This window comes from Emys orbicularis, chromosome 10, assembly GCF_028017835.1.
Source record: "Emys orbicularis isolate rEmyOrb1 chromosome 10, rEmyOrb1.hap1, whole genome shotgun sequence".
Classification (NCBI taxonomy): Eukaryota; Metazoa; Chordata; order Testudines; family Emydidae; genus Emys; species Emys orbicularis.
The window spans coordinates 69,598,344-69,612,804 of record NC_088692.1 but is presented as its reverse complement, the minus strand read 5'-3'; positions in this window follow the sequence as shown (position 1 = coordinate 69,612,804).

The following is a 14,461-nucleotide window of genomic DNA, read 5'->3' as shown; positions in this document are numbered from 1 at the left end:
ACGAGAAACTGCATAGACGTCAAGAATTATAACATTCAAAAACCCAAATAAATTTGTTAGTCTCTAAGGTGCCATTAGTACTCCTCGTTCTTTTTGCTGATACAGACTACCACGACTACCACTCTGAAACCTGTAATAATAAAAAAATAATAATAATGGAGATATCCTATCTCCTAGAACTGGAAGGGACCTTGAAAGGTCATTGAGTCCAGCCCCCTGCCTTCACTAGCAGGACCAAGTACTGATTTTGCCCCAGATCCCTAAGTGGCCCCCTCAAGGATTGAACTCACAACCTTGGGTTTAGCAGGCCAATGCTCAAACCACTGAGCTATCCCTCCCCCCAAAGATGTAAAGAAATAAGAAGTGATGGAATGGATAAGACAGAGTCTGTCTGGGCAAAAATCACATTGGGGAAGAAAGCTACTAGAGCCTCCCCTGGGATAGTGCTCGGGGTGTGCTATAGACCACCGGGATCTGATTTGGATATGGATAGAGACCTCTTTAATGTTTTTAATGAAGTAAATACTGATGGGAATTGTGTGATCATGGGAGACTAACTTCCCAGATATAGACTGGAGGACAAGTGCTAGTCATAATAATAGGGCTCAGATTTTCCTGGATGCGATAGCTGATGGATTCCTTCACTAAGCAGTTGCTGAACCAACAAGAGGGGATGCCATTTTAGATTTGGTTTTGGTGAATAGTGAGGACCTCATAGAAGAAATGGTTGTAGGGGACAACCTTAGTTTGAGCGATCATGAGTTAATTCAGTTCAAACTAAATGGAAGGATAAACAAAAATAGATCTGTGACTAGGGTTTTTGATTTCAAAAGGGCTAACTTTAAAAAATTAAGGAAATTAGTTAGGGAAGTGGATTGGACTGAAGAACTTGTGGATCTAAAGGTGGAGGAGGCCTGGAATTACTTCAAGTCAAAGTTGCAGAAACTATCAGAAGCCTGCATGCCAAGAAAGGGGAAAAAATTCATAGGCAGGAGTTGTAGACCAAGCTGGATGAGCAAGCATCTCAGAGAGGTGATTAAGAAAAAGCAGAAAGCCTACAAGGAGTGGAAGATGGGAGGGATCAGCAAGGAAAGCTACCTTAATGAGGTCAGAACATGTAGGGATAAAGTGAGAAAGGCCAAAAGCCATGTAGAATTAGACCTTGCAAAGGGAATTAAAACCAATAGTAAAAGGTTCTATAGCCATATAAATAAGAAGAAAACAAAGAAAGAAGAAGTGGGACCACTAAACACTGAGGATGGAGTGGAGGTTAAGGATGATATAGGCATGGCCCAATATCTAAACAAATACTTTGCCTCAGTCTTTAATGAGGCTAATGAGGAGCTTAGGGATAATGGTAGGATGACAAATGGGAATGAGGATATGGAGAAATTACCACATCCGATGTAGAAGTCAAACTCGAACAGCTTAATGGGACTAAATCGGGGGCCCCAGATAATCTTCATCCAAGAATATTAAAAGAACTGGCATATGAAATTGCAAGTCCATTAGAAAGAATTTTTAATGAATCTGTAAACTCAGGGGTTGTACCGTATGACTGGAGAATTGCTAACGTAGTTCCTATTTTTAAGAAAGGGAAAAAAAGTAATCCGGGTAACTACAGGCCTGTTAGTTTGACATCTGTAGTATGCAAGTTCTTGGAAAAAAATTTGAAGGAGAAAGTAGTTAAGGACATTGAGGTCAATGGTAATTGGGACAAAATACAACATGGTTTTACAAAAGGTAGATCGTGCCAAACCAACCTGATCTTCTTTGAGAAGGTAACAGATCTTTTAGACCAAGGAAACACAGCGGATCTAATTTACCTCGATTTCAGTAAGGCATTTGATACGGTTCCACATGGGGAATTATTAGCTAAATTGGAAAAGATGGGGATCAATATGAAAATTGAAAGGTGGATAAGGAACTGGTTAAAGGGGAGACTACAATGGGTCATACTGAAAAGTGAACTATCAGGCTGGAGGGAGGTTACTAGTGGAGTTCCTCAGGGATCGGTTTTGGGATTAAATCGGTTTATTTAATCTTTTTATTACTGACCTTGGCCCAAAAAGTGGGAATGTGCTAATAAAGTTTGCGGATGACACAAAGCTGGGAGGTATTGCCAATACAGAGAAGGACCGGGATATCATACAGGAAGATCTGGATGACCTTGTAAACTGGAGTAATAGTAATAGGATGAAATTTAATAGTGAAAAGTGCAAGGTCATGCATTTAGGGATTAACAACAAGAATTTTTGTTATAAGCTGGGGATGCATCAGTTGGAAGTAACAGAGGAGGAGAAGGACCTCGGAGTATTGGTTGATCACAGGATGACTATGAGCCGCCAATGTGATACCCGTGAAAAAAGCTAATGCGGTCTTGGGATGCATCAGGCGAGGTATTTCCAGTAGAGATAAGGAGGTGTTAGTACCATTATACAAGGCACTGGTGAGACCTCATCTGGAATACTGTGTGCAGTTCTGGTCTCCCATGTTTAAGAAGGATGAATTCAAACTGGAACAGGTACAGAGAAGGGCTACTAGGAAGATCTGAGGAATGGAAAACCTGTTTTATGAAAGGAGACTCAAAGAGCTTGGCTTGTTTAGCCTAACCAAAAGAAGGCTGAGGGGAGATATGATTGCTCTCTATAAATATATCAGAGGGATAAACACCAGGGAGGGAGAGGGATTATTTAAGCTCAATACCAATGTGGACACAAGAACAAATGGATATAAACTGGCCATCAGGAAGTTTAGACTTAAAATTAGAAGAAGGTTTCTAACCATCAAAGTATTGAAGTTCCAAGGGGAGCAGTGGAGGCAAAGGCCATATCTGGCTTCAAGACTAAGCTTGAAGGGTTTATGGAGGGGATGGTATGATGGGAAGCCTAATTTTGGCAATTAAATATGCCCAATGGCCTGTGATGGGATGTTAGATGGGGTGGGATCGGAGTTACTACAGAGAATTCTTTCCTGGGTGTCTGGCTGGTGAGTCTTGCCCACATGCTCAGGGTTTAGCTGAACACCATATTTGGGGTCGGGAATGAATTTTCCTCCAGGGCAGATTGGCAGAGGCCCTGAGGCTTTTTCACCTTCCTCTGCAGCGTGGGGCAAGGGTCACTTGCTGGAGGATTCTCTGTACCTTGAAGTCTTTAAACCATGATTTGAAGACTTCAGTAGCTCAGACATAGGTTAGGGGGTTGATACAGGAGTGGGTGGGTGAGATTCTGTGGCCTGCGTTGTGCAGGAGGTCAGACTAGACCCGGGGTTCTCAAACTGGGGGTCGGGACCCCTCAGGGGGTCACGAGGTTATTACATGGGGGGTCACGAGCTGTCAGCCTCCACCCAAAACCCCACTTTGCCTCCAGCATTTATAATGGTGTTAAATATATTAAAAAGTGTTTTTAATTTATAAGGGGGGGTCGCACTCAGAGGCTTGCTATGTGAAAGGGGTCACCAGTACAAAAGTTTGAGAACCACTGGACTAGACGATCATAATGGTCCCTTCTGACTTTAAAGTCTATGATTCTAAGAACATTCAAACATTGGTACACATTGGCAAAAGTGTCCGCTCCTCTTGATGATAGTTTAGACTAGGTTAAGTATTTGTCCATTTTAACTTTGTCAGCTTCTGGAAATGAACAGACACACTGGTAGCAATTGTGATCTCAGGAATACCATAACAAATGCCTCAGAGTGTGTCAGAGTAATAAGGATTGTTTGACCCCCTTCAGCTGTACTGGAGAGAAAAATATAGCCAAGTACATTTCTGAATACATCTTCAGGCGCAAGAGTCATGCAGAAACTCATTAGAACTTCTCTACTCATCATAAGCATTCCGATTAAGCTGGAAAACATAAAATGCTTCAGGCCAAACAAGCAAGTGTGTCATTGTATATAGATCTCTTTTATGCAATTCTTGTAAATCATCTTCCAGAAGATGGTTTTAAATGGTGAAGTGTAATTAGGATAATTGCTGCTTTGCAAGTAGCAGTAAGTTTTACCCAGTAGGGATAGATAAGCCAGCTTAAAGGGGGGAAGGGCAGGTTGAGAGAAAACATAACAGCGCAAACTCTGGTTCTGAAAACATTCAGAATTCATTCAGAACCATTTGAAGGATTTGCATTAGCTTGGTAAGGTTTTGTTTTGCTAACACCTTTGCTCACAGGGTTGCTGATGATTTCCTCCCTTTCTTTACTGAGCTCATGGGTAGTCCTGTTAAGGGTCTCAAAAAAGTTGGAACTATAGTAGAGTTGGATGGATTGTCAACAATAAAGCCAGAGTGAAGGTTTTAGGATAGTGTTATGATTTAGCATACTGCTGTAACAAGAGAATGGCAAGGTGAAGCACTAAAATCATGAACCAGTCACAAAATGTTTAATTTATTTTTTAATTGAAAGATACCCAGACACAATAAGCACCAGGTAATGTAAAGCAGTATCAGACCTACAGGGTGAAAGGCCTAACAAATTATAATAGCAAATTTTGTGTGTCTTTTTATGACACTCAGGTTTTAAAAGAAATAAAGACCAAGCACTATCTATGAATGTCAATGGGATAAGAAAATGCTCAGCACTTCCCAGGAAGGACTCAGCACCTTTCAGGATACAAGGCTCAGAAAGGGTGCAAGAGATTTCAGCAGGGAACACGCCCCCTACAGCTTTATAAATTATTTTGTGAAGTTAGAATATTAGTACAAAGTAGTAGACAAAGGGGAGGGACAAAGATTGATGTGCAGTGTGGGGAACATGTCTGAGCACAAGCAGCCTGAAGGTTTTGACGACTCAAATACATGTTGGAACCTACTTGATTTAGAATATCAAACTCTTTTGAGATTCTTAAATAGCTGCATCAGTGTTAATTTTATGTTAATCTCTTACTGTGTATATACACATGATCATTAAGACTGGAGGAGATTGGCTATTATACACAGTTACTGATCATTTGTTAAATAGAGAGCTAATGGAAAATATCTCTGATAAATCTAAACATTAACATATTAGCTTCCAGTGCAGCTGCACACAATGGAGAGTTATATGGCTAGCATTAACATATTCTATTTTTTCATGATTGCTTATGTTAAATAATACCTCATAATATGAAAATAGATCTTTTTAGAGAACACAGGTTCTTCAAACCTAGGGCAATACATTCATATTTAGTTTGTGTAGTTCAACAGGAAAAAATATTGCTTTATCTACAAGACTCAAATACTTCTCTCTCTTTGATTTACTAGACATCACCTTACCTGTTTCCATCTCCCCAAATTAATCCCATCTCCTCAGATATTTTTTAAAATTATTTGCCCACAACAAAGCACTCCTGCTGATAAAACTGAAAGAACTGTCATTTCTTGGCTGTGCTGATCAACTTTAGTCTTATTGCCAAAGTTAAATATCCCAGAGCAATCCAAAATTACACTGCATGAAAATCTGGATGTGCATCATTTGCTCTTTAATTTGGGTAAATGTAGCCTTCAAAGGTCACATACTCATCTTTTAGTGGTAGTCAGCTTTATAAAAGTATTGTTTAAGTTTCCACAATACCAGTGTATTTCTTTTCCTTTCTTGGAGATTAAAATATAGCTCTGCTTCCGTAGCTAGGAAAAATAATTTTGTCTACATTCAGCTGTGTTTAGAAATGTGTGCCCTGGAAGTAAATAAAATAATTATGTTGAAAAATCAAAGATACCTTGTGGCAAGTGCTTTTAAATTCAGCTCATGAGCTAAGGGCCAGAGGGACCACTTTCACTCAGTTTCACCTCTCATGGTTCAAGGTATTGGCTCTAGTTTTACTATCGATAGCTCAATCAAGGTGGTTGCTGAAATAATTCCCACTGTGTTTGCAACAGTTATTTTGAATGGGCACCTTAATTTGGCATGGATATACTCACTTTGCCCCCTCGTACAAGGGCAAGAATGTGAATTGTTATTACCAGTACAAGTTTCCAGGCAAAACTAAATTCAAACTTAAGTCTGCACCTAAAAATAAGGTATGGAAATTTTAGTTATGATCATCTGAAAGATCATAAGTCAGCTCCTGTCCCTGACTTACTGTCAACCCTGGGCACCCATTACACCATGAGCCAGATTCTGACCTGTGGCATATAGGAGCAGCAGAGAGAATGGAACAGCCCCCCAGGGAAATTTCCCCAATGCAGGGTTCCTCATCCTTTTGTATCTACCTTCACTCACCCACATCTATCTGCCCAGACCCAAGATCTGGGTAACCCACATGTGAGTATCGGGGGAAGGGGGTGTCTTACTCCCCCTTTCTAAACACCCTGTACAGGCATGTAGTCCAAAATACAATCTAGACCAGAGGTCGGCAACGTTTGGCACGTGGCTCGCCAGGGTAAGCACCCTGGCGGGCCGGGCCAGTTTATTTACCTGCTGACGCGGCAGGTTTGGCCGATCGCGGCCCCCACTGGCCACGGTTCCCCGTCCCGGGCCAATGGGGGCGGCGGGAAGCCGCAGCCAGCACATCCCTCGCCCGTGCCGCTTCTCGCCGCCCCCATTGGCCCGGACGGTGAACCGCGGCCAGTGGGGGCCGTGATCGGCCGAACCTGCCGCGTCAGCAGGTAAATAAACTGGCCTGGCCCGCCAGGGTGCTTACCCTGGCGAGCCGTGTGCCAAACGTTGCCGACCCCTGATCTAGACCTAACATATTAAGACAATTTTAGAGTGCTTGCGCTATGCCACTTTTGGAGTACAGTATGTTGTAGAATAAAGGTCGTAATTAGTATGAGTTTAGGGTGATCACATTACTCTCTAGTTGAGAAACTAAACTATGAACAGTGTAGTGTCTCTCCATAATATCATATATTACTATTTATTTGATTTTCTATGAAGCATACTACAAAAAATACATAAGGAAAATATAGTTATTAGGCATTATTAATCTTTTCCCGTTCCTTCCTAGCTCTCAGCTCAACAACCACTTCTTTTTAATCTACTATACCCTACTGTGTTAACTGGAAAGAAAAATGCAGGTGTTGAAAAAATCATAAGGAAACTGTTCTGCAACATGTTTATTAACTACACCTGGTGATCATTTGTGTGGATATTTATTGGACTATTTACTCACTTGTTAAAGAAAAACAGGAGTATTTCTTGTTTCAAGTCCTGTATTTTGATAAAATACTATCACAGTCATCTATTGTGCCTTTTTAAAAGAACATACACATTAAAATAATATATGCAGTTCTGTAGTTTTTACATTGTTGTAAACTATGTAAGAGCACATAAATTGTTTTTCAATTAACATTTTCTCCCAGTTTATTTTCTGTTTCATCTACTGAAGCTTCAATGAATAAGAATTTGCATAAATACCAGCTGGTTAGATGACTACTGGTCCTTCTGTGGTACGAAGGACAATGTTTTCTCAGGCCCAAGTTTAATTGTTGACAAGCCTGCCTTACCCCCCCCCCCCATTTTAGAATAGTGGCAGAAAATACTCCTTTTTAAAAGTGGGGGGCCCATTCTGATCTGACACCAGGTCTAGGAGTCACACTTGATTTACAGTGGTGTAAGTGAGATCAGAATCTGGGCTGCTTCTGTATATTTTTCAAACTTCAGCAACAATGTCAAAGGATGTGTCAGTATGATTACTTTTTTTAATTAAATAAAAATATTCAAAAACTGAAGCAAAACTCCTAATATATTATACATTCAACCACATTTTCTGTAACAATTTATTGTAAGGCCATTACTACTGTAATCCGTATTTTTGTTTTGAGAATTACAAAAAACAGAGCCTGACTCTCCCCATACTACGTGAACCCCAAATGTTCACAGACATGAATGGGAATTTGGGGTGAGCAAAGAGTGTAGGTTTGGCCCCTGGATGAATAGCTTTCTTGTGGAAGGGGAAAAAATAAAATTGTTACTATTTGTTTCCAGAGATGTTGTAGGAAGATGAGCATACAAAACACACATTAGTTAACTGTATAATTATACATGACCAAATAATACCATTATTTCTTAACCAGAAATCCCCTTTGATATCAACCAATAATACTTTCTGACCCATGGAAAAGTATAGTCAGAGGTTGGTAACACCTGCTATATTTAAATTTGCAAATAGTTTTCATTATATTGGGACAATTTAAATATTAATATTATGCAAAGAAAATTTCTTTTTCCTATTCTTTTTAAAACAGGGAGATTAAATGTAGAGAGCCTATGTTAATGCAATGATAAGGCTGAACATTTAAAGCAACAAAAAGTCACAAGATGCAAGTTCCAGCAGCAATACCAACTTGGCCACTTTACCATATACTGTATTTCCTATTCCTGTTGGAATCTCAGCTTTTGCATTTCTGGACTAATTTTAACCATGCAACTTTAACATGCGGTTCAATTTTGAAGAATGCCTTTGTAAAAACAGCCTTGTGTGATTCCATGATTACTCTCCCCCCAATAAATGTCCAGATCTAATTAGCTTACAAGGAAACAAAAATGTTTTTCTAATTGCCAGGCCTGCAGACTAAGTCTGGGATCTGAAAGTCAAACTAGGTTATTTTTTGCTCATGCATCACCTCCTGTAATAGATTCTGTAGAGCTATAGCTGCCCTCATTTATACCTGGACAACCACACCAGCCTCAAAATCTGTTCTCAATGACATAACTACCATCTTGTTGATTTCATGGTCATTGAAGGCGTAAGTTGAAGAGAAAGGATTGTAAAGGTAGTCCTAAAAATGCTACCCAGTTATACAAGACAGAAGTTATTCCAGTGTTCTCACCCAGGGCTCTATGGCCTGAAAATAGTGAAAATCATACTGACTCCCTGTCCTCCAAAGTAAGCATGTGTATCTCTGAATATAGGTAGGGAGCAGATCTGCTGAATAAAAAGGTGCTGTTTTCACAGTCACCTTTCAGAACAGAACTGCACTTTAATGCCACATTAACATAGCTCTTTCTGTTTAATTATAACATAACAGAAAGATGTATTCAGTCGCACAGCTAATACAGTCTTGCTTTACAAAACCTCATACCTTCACACTTCTAATATGGTGCTACCTAACTATTTACAATTAATTCTTTTAATAGTAAGGATCAGAATTAATTGAGATACTAGTAAAGTCAAATGGAATTTTTACATTTTCTTTTCCACATCTTTAATAACGGTGTCTAATAATTGTTCTGCATGTTCACAGTCCTAGCACAATAAGGCTTTTGTTGCCTGTCATTCCATAAATGGATTGGTTTTAGAAAGGTGGATTGTGTATCCCTGTCTGTCTCTCTGTGTCTATGAGTGTGCATGCACACACGCTCGGAAATTGTTCTTTATTGGGATTAATTCTTGCCTTTTTGCCTGCATAACAGGTCCATGTTCAGAAAAAAACTCACTTCTTTGAGAAAATATTTCTCTCTAACAGGCAATTTACAGAAGATAGTTTCTACACCGCCTGAATTTCTAGATGGATTTCTGCTGGGCACTCTATATGCCCTTTCATTTCTAATGGGAGATCCATAATATATGGTATGAATACTGCATACATATAGAGATGTTATCATCATAAATTACAGATATGGCTTTATTCCTGAACATTTCAGTTGTAATTTAGTACTTTGTCACCCTTCTTTCTGCATCTATTTTGTGACATCTATTCTTTCCCCATCTATAGATCCCCAAAGGTATCTATTCTGGATTCAGTACTGTTAGCATGAGAGTTCTTTCACTCCATCTTGTTGTCCTAAAGCCCAATTTTTGTTTGAAGTTAGTTAACCTGCAAAATTATTTCCTCCAGGATCTGGAGATCATCATTCAGTGGGGCAGCCTGTATATGTGGGCCTTGTGTCCATTATGACAGGAATGATAGAGACAAATTTGAAGAGCGAGAGAATTCAGCTTACAAAGCTTTGGGCACATTGTTGCCTGTTGACATTGTTTTCACCATGAGTAGCACTCCGTCATAAATGGAAGAGATGAACTATCAAAAATAAGTCATTGAATTAGCATATGTTTTCTCACTTGCTAAGTCAGACCATGCCCCACGTTATGCTTTAATGTATCTATAACTTTTAGTTCTCTATTAACAAACATTTTTAGGAACTATGAGCTACTGATACCTGCATGATAATTTCTGTAAAGTTTTTGTAATGTTTAAGGGCCTGATCCTACCAACACATATGCACAGGAGTAACATCATTCCCATGAAATCAGTAGGGCTACTCAAATGAAGAAAATTGCTCAGAATAAGTGTGCGCAGGAGCATGCCCTAAGGAATTACTCTGGGGGAAATTCTGCACTACTGTGTGCATGCATAATTAAAGAGCCACACATATTTTTGTGCAGAAAAAAGCTTCTGCTGAAATGTTGCTGCAGTTCTGACTTTGGCCCACGAGAGGGTGCTGTGGCGCAAGAACAGCAGCAGCTTCCAGCAGAAAATAACTTCTGTGGTTCTGTCTTTTGCCCACCAGAGGACGCTGTGGTGATAGAACACAGCAGCAGCTCCCAGGCAGCTAGGGATGAGAAAGAGCCTGCCTTCTTCACAGTGCCTGTCAGGCCCAGTTAGCAGATAGGGGCTATGCAGAGGTAGACAGTGCGGGTGCTGGGGGGGCAGACAGGGGCTCATAAGGGTTAGTGGGGAAGGACAGACTAGGGCAGGGGCTGAATGGGAGTGGAGTTACAGGGCATACTTACTGACAGGTATTTTGAAATAAATGACCAAAAATAAATTGCAACTGGTTTGATTATATGGTGTTATTTTGACAAATAAAATATGCAGAATGTTGCATAATTTTAAAACGTTGTGCGCAGAAGTTTTAAAAAAAAATTTGGAGCAGAATTCCCCAGGAGTAAAGAATGAAAATAAAACAGAGAGAGAATAACATCTGGAATATTTCAAAATTCTCTGTGCTGGTCAAACCTTTATAGAATTTGCTCTGCAACCAATTTCTGAGTTGTCTGCACCTGGTATCAGAGTATTTCTAAGATGAAAAGCAGTATATAAACATAACTTATTGTTACTTTTTAAATTTAGACAATCAGTCTTCTAAAAATTCCAGTTGCCTATTTACCTGGGACAAGTATATTTTGACAGTGTAGTAACATATTGTTAGTTTTTTACTTATCATGATAAAAGGCAGAAGAATAGATTCTCATGACCAGGTAGTAAATTCCGATAATTATGTAAGGTAAGAATAACAAACCTGTGAATAAACCCAACCCTATTGTAATAACTAAAGAATTATTAAAGAGGGATTGAAACTAGTATAATAAAACCATACAGCAGAGTTATGGTCAATATATAGACCTTTTACAATAGGTACGAAGGAAAATATAAAATTATATAGAGTCACCTGTGGAGAAAAATGAAGTGCAGTCTCCAATGGCTTGGAGACAGGAGGAGAAACACCAGAAGGAATTTCCATCAATTGTTGTGCCACTGCAAACAATGCTTGCTATGGATTTTCCTAGAAATGCATATAAGTCGGAACTTTATAGCATCCTCTATAGTTGCTGGCACATATTCAGAGACTCAAACATATTCAGCTCATGGCAACAAAGAATTGCTTTTCAACTCCCAGTTTACCATTGAAACAGAGGCGATTTTTGCCCCCCCTCCCCCGGATTTCTACCAGGGTGGGAGTTGGGTGGAGCGCGCTCAGGAGGACGTGCCTGGGAAAGGCCCTGGCAGCTAGTGCTCCTGCTAGGAGATGCCCAGAGCAGGGAAGATAGATGGGGCCGGTAGCACAGCTCCGCCAGAGGGGGCATGGTAAAGACCTCTGAGTTGAGTCCCATCCCTTCCTTGCCGATAGCCACAATTACCTGCTCAGCAATAGCTGTCTGCTCTGGCACGTGCTGTGCCCAGATCAGGGAGGTGATGGGAGAAGTAAGTGGGGAAGGAGCTATGAGGGGAATGGTGCTGGCTTGCAGCGGGTATGGGAGGCACAGGGAGGATGGGAAAGAGACCAGAGGCAATGCGAGGGTCAGTCATGTGCCCCCCAAATCTTTAAATTGTGCCCCTCCCCCACCATCAAGAGTTACAGGTTGTCTCTGCTTTGACAGGTAAGCAGTTGATGAGCGGGAAATTCAAGCATTGAGAAATATAATAAAGAACTCATCCTCAAGACTGCTTGGAAATAGGCCTTCCTGCCAAACAAATGGAACAGACCTTGAAGGAAATTGATGATTCTGCAGATAAAAGTCATGATGACCACAAGATATCTGCTGAGTGCCAAATCATCAGTTTTCCTCTCTGGTAGGCAGCTGCTGCTCCATTCATTCTGCCCAAAGTGTCACAATTTATCATCAATTAAATTGCAGAGGCTGAAGACAAAATTCAATATTATTCAGAGCGACTTTAGTCAATTATGATTTATACATTAACAGAAAAATGAATGCAAACCCCTCATTGTGATGAGAGACCAGTAATTCTCAAACCAAAGTGTTTGCTGGTTCAAATTCTCCAAATCTCTCTAATACAGTACGTACTTTAAGACAAACAGAATGCTGAAATGGTAACAAAATATGTTGCACTCATAGCTTTCCATTTCCACTCATAGCTTTCCATTTTGCCTACTAGCACTACTGACATAACAGAATATATATTGGCCCATGCCCACAAGGAAGTAGATTTTTTTCTTACAATGTATGCTTTATGCGATATTTGAGCATCATCCTTAACATGGGTGGTAGTTCATTGCATTGGTTTGTCATTCTTTGGGGCATAAATTTATTGAACATTGGAGTGTACTTTAATTACAGTAGTAAAAACTAGATATTCCTAGAACAGTCAGCTACAATGGACAAAAATCTCTTTATATCTTCTGCATTAAAATGATGCTGTTTGTCTAGACCAGGGGTAGGCAACCTATGGCACACGTGCCGAAGGTGGCACGCGAGCTGATTTTCAGTGGCACTCACACTGCCTGGGTCCTGGCCACTGGTCCGGGGGGCTCTGCATTTTAATTTAATTTTAAATGAAGCTTCTTAAACATTTTTAAAGCCTTATTTACTTTACATACAACAATAGTTTAGTTATATATTATAGTCTTATAGAAAGAGACCTTCTAAAACCCTTAACATGTATTACTGGCATGCAAAACCTTAAAGTAGAGTGAATAAATGAAGACGCGGCACACCACTTCTGAAAGGTTGCTGACCCCTGGTCTAGACAGTTCCACAAAATAACCCTCCATTGCGGCTCCCTTAATGCCACGTATTACAGGAGAAAACATATGCCTGGCATTGGTATGAAGATGATACTCTATCTAATCTACCACAAAGAGGATAGACTTGGACAATAATGTGTAAAGGGGAGAAATTATATGGCGTTCAAACAAATTCTTAATATAAGGATTTATGATGAGTGGAAAGGCAACAGAAGAGTTAGCTTGCATCGTAGTTCCCTGCAGGAAAGAGAAGAAAAGGAAAGCAGCAAAGGAAGGACAAAAGATAAAAAAGTTTGAACAGGTAGTGTAGGAGACTGGCTGTACTCATATGATAGAAGTGCCACATATGCTGGCAAAGGAGGTAGCTTCGCCTGTTCTTGCTAGCTCTGCCACCAAGATGGAGACTATCAACCATGACTACAGACATGGATATAATGCAGAAGTTCACCTCAATAAGCCAGCTGAGATGGAGCAAAGACATTTTTCAATGAGTTAGTCTGTTACATTCTTTTGGTCAGTAACCTCTGAAACAAATGAAAGGAAATCAATTTCTTTATTAAGAAAAATATATCACTGCAAGTTCTTTGTGCATAAACCATGGTTTAAGGTCTTGTTAACTACTTTGAGTAAAGGAAACAGAGGCTACAAAGTAAAAGTAACTTGAAATGAACAAAAAAAAATATTTGGATTGGACACCCAAGACTCAAAAAAACCCTTCCAATAAAGGGAGTCATCCACCACTGAATTATTTGTACAGGGCCCATATGGTGTAGACTAAATGTGCATAATATTTATTTATTATAGTTTGCCAGGCTCATCTGCAGAAGGTTGGTTGTTCACTATTACTATACTTCATGAAAACAGACTTAATTCACTAAACCTGTATTGAATTAGGTCACAAACTGGACTTCACGACATTTCTCATTAAAATAAATGGTATCTAAAAATGAAGTTTAAAAGTTTCCAAAGGCAGTAAATGTAATCATTGTTTTTGAGTCTCATCAGCTCAAAATAAAAGATGGAGAACTGCCAAAGGCTGCTTTAAGAAAAACAAGCGCAGCTTATTTTTTCTACCTTGCCTTACAGCTGCCAACTAAATTTAATAAGTCTTTGTTTCATGAAGAATCATAAAAACAGTCCAAAAAGAAATTTTATATAGCCAATAGGTACTAAATAAAAGATACCCCCACAATAATCTACATTTACAATTTTGGTATCATAGAAGTGGACTCCAATAATCTGACCTTAAATTTTCTCCTGTTGGTAGAAACTATATATTTTCTCTGATAATGTGCAACGTTTCCCTTAGCTAGGTGGTCTCTGGTTTCTCTGATGTG